Raw genomic sequence first — 3,019 nt, 5'->3', positions numbered from 1 at the left:
CTCCGACTTTTCATCAAGGTCTGAATCAGAGTCACCACCAAAGTAGGCAATTGCAAAACCAACCTTCCTCATCCAACACCTCTACAAATTCATCATCCTTGGTAGCTCTGCTGAAGCAGTATATAGAGAAAAATGATGCGGTTATGCAATCACAAGCATCTTTCATAAGGAATTTCGAGGTCCAGGTGGGGCAACTGGCAGCCGAGCTTCGAAATAGAACACCAGGAACGCTGCCCAGTAATTCAGAAGCCCCCGAATCTCATGGGAAGGAACAACATTGTTGCAGGCAAGTCTAACCACCTACGGGGATGCAGATTGCGGTAACCTTGAAGAACCCTTTTTTAATCAACATCCTTATCACTATCTTTATCGCTTTCTTGACTGCTTTCTTTATCGTTTTCTTTACTGCTTTCTTTACTGCTTTCTTACTATTTTCATAAATTAGTTTATTGCTTTAGTATTGCGTTATTCAACTTAGTTTATTCTTTGCGTTAATTTAATTTTATGCCTAGTTGAATTTATTTCCATTCCAGCCTTAGTTTGCATTGATCTTAAAATTCTGTGAATGAATGTTAAAAAAAATGAACACCGCAATGTCTTATCAATTTGGTTTTGAGATAAGCATTGTGATGTTGAGGATACAATAAATAACATTCGGTATGCATTGCGATGATGGGTGTATCTTGCGATAATAGATACACTTTGCGTCCATCTTCCAAAAATGCATTGTGTTGATGGATGAGTTGTGCGCGTATGTACATTACGCCCGACCTCAGCAAAAATGCACTATGTCAATAGTAGTGTTGCGCTGGTAGAAATATCGTGCGTCCGTCCTCCAGAAATGCGTTGCGTTGAGGGGTGTGTTGCGCTAATGCATACGTTGTGCTCGTCCTCCGCAAATATGCTTTGCGGTAACGGATGCATTGCATTAAACACTTAACATTGTGCCCGTCCGATTACATAAAATAAATAAAAAAATGATAAAATATTTGCAGAGAGTGTAGTTGAATCGCTTTAGCTTCCGAGGGAATTATGACTTAGCAGACCAAAGGATGTCCTTCCTGCTAAATCATAATGGGAGAGGCACGGCGGTAGGCTTTTTAGAATACTGAAGCCTGCCTCGCAAAGATTGTGTTAGGCCTATCAAGGCCCAACCTATAAATCATACCTCCTTCAATCGAGGAGCTCATTTACATCTCTCGCGAACGAAAAAGCCCTAAAGAATTCTTTGCATACCATACCCTTCCGATTTTCTTCCTAGGACCAAAAGTTTTCCAACTTTTTCACTTCACCAACAAAAATGGCCGGACAATCTTCTCACTCTTCTTCCCTACCATCGTCCCCTTCCCAAGCCCTCGTCACCGCATGGGAGGCGGCTTTCCTTGCTGCTAGCTGTCGCCTTGCCGCTTAGCCTAAGCCTTACCCAAGAATCGTCAGAAAACCCCAGCGAAAGACCTCTGTAGCCAAAAAACCATCCACCAACCGAGAGGGGCCGAGAATGGAGAGTGCTCCAGCCAGCAGACTTGAGGTGGCACTCCCAGTACCTTCAACTGAAAGAGAACTGAAGCGAAGGGATGACAAGAAGGTATTTGGGAGTATTTTGAGCAAATAGAAAGGGGGGGAGGGGAGGGGTTACCGGAGGCAGGTGTTGTGAACTAGCCCCTACCGTCAGAGGAGGAGTTGGCGGAAGCTTTACGGAGAATGGCCCTGGCCGTTGCAAATCCTAAGGAGACTGTTCCAACAGACTCCAATGAGGGACCCATTAGGGCCGTTTTGGAGGACGTAGAGGCGAAGAAGCAGCCAGGAACGGCCGAAGAGAAGAAGAGAAAAAGTAAAGAAAAATGGGTGGAAGGAGATGAAACCGCCCGGTTGAAGAATGAGAAGAAAGAAAAGAAACGGAGTGAAAAGAAACAACGCAGGCGAGAAAAGAAGCGCCTGAAGAAGGAGGAGAAAAGGAAGAGGGCAGAAAGTTCAGATTTTGACGGAGAATCAACCACCGCAAGGGTGGAGGAGGGATGTCAACGCAAGTTAGAGCATCGGCGCAACCACAAGTTTTATTACCGCATACCAGATTGGTTGCGTCTGAAGATAGAGAAGACCTTGACATCACCCCTCTTATACGGTGTCGCAAGGAGAATGTGCCGCAAGGGTCCACAAGTGACCCATTATTCTTTCAATGCATGGAAGAGGAGAAGGAGAGAAGAAATAGAGAATTAGAGGAGAAGCAAGAAAAGATGTCACGTGCGTGCCAAATCATCGCATTAGGCGATTTGGCTAGAAAACTTCACGATGAGGAGGTCCACCGTGACAACGTAAGAGCGGAGAAAGGAAGAAGAAGTTTCGAGGATGAGCAACGCATTTTGCTTACCTCGGAGCAATGTGAAAGAGAAATGAGAGAAGAAGAAGAAGCAGAAAAGAAGAAGAAGGAGGAGAAGGAAAGACGCCGTAAAACAAATGTGCAGCGCATCAGAGAAAGTAAGAGAAAAGAAGTGGAGGAATGGAAAAGGGAAAAAGAAGAGCAACGCAAGGTGAGAGAACGCAAACAGAAAAAAAAATCCTACCTTACGTCTGCTCAAGAAAAGGGCAAAGCTAAAGTTGAGAGCAGCGAGCTTGCGTCGACCAGGAGGCGCCCAGCAACCAAGAAAGAAAATGATGATTTGATGTTGGAAATTGGATTCTTCCCTGCGTCGACGCCACTACCGGATCTTATCACTAGTGTTGTGTTGGAATATGGGTGGGAAACCTTCTGCTAATGTTCAACCATTGTTATTCCTGCGGTAGTGAGGGCTTTCTATCATGGCCAGCTCTATGACACTGAAGATGCGGTGATCTTAGAAGGGAGGGTAGTGTCGTTCAGTGCAAAGGACATTAATGAACTCTATAAGTTGAAGGACCTCCCGGAAGAACCGGGTAACAAGTTGATTGATGATCCTAAAGAAGAGCAAATGGAGGATGCACTGAAGGTATTAATGCAACCGGGCACCTAATGGTCGATTCCATTAAAAGGCAAAAGAACCCT

Source organism: Benincasa hispida, chromosome 6 (assembly GCF_009727055.1).
Source record: "Benincasa hispida cultivar B227 chromosome 6, ASM972705v1, whole genome shotgun sequence".
In the NCBI taxonomy this organism is placed as follows: domain Eukaryota; kingdom Viridiplantae; phylum Streptophyta; class Magnoliopsida; order Cucurbitales; family Cucurbitaceae; genus Benincasa; species Benincasa hispida.
Note: the sequence above shows the minus strand (reverse complement) of the source record.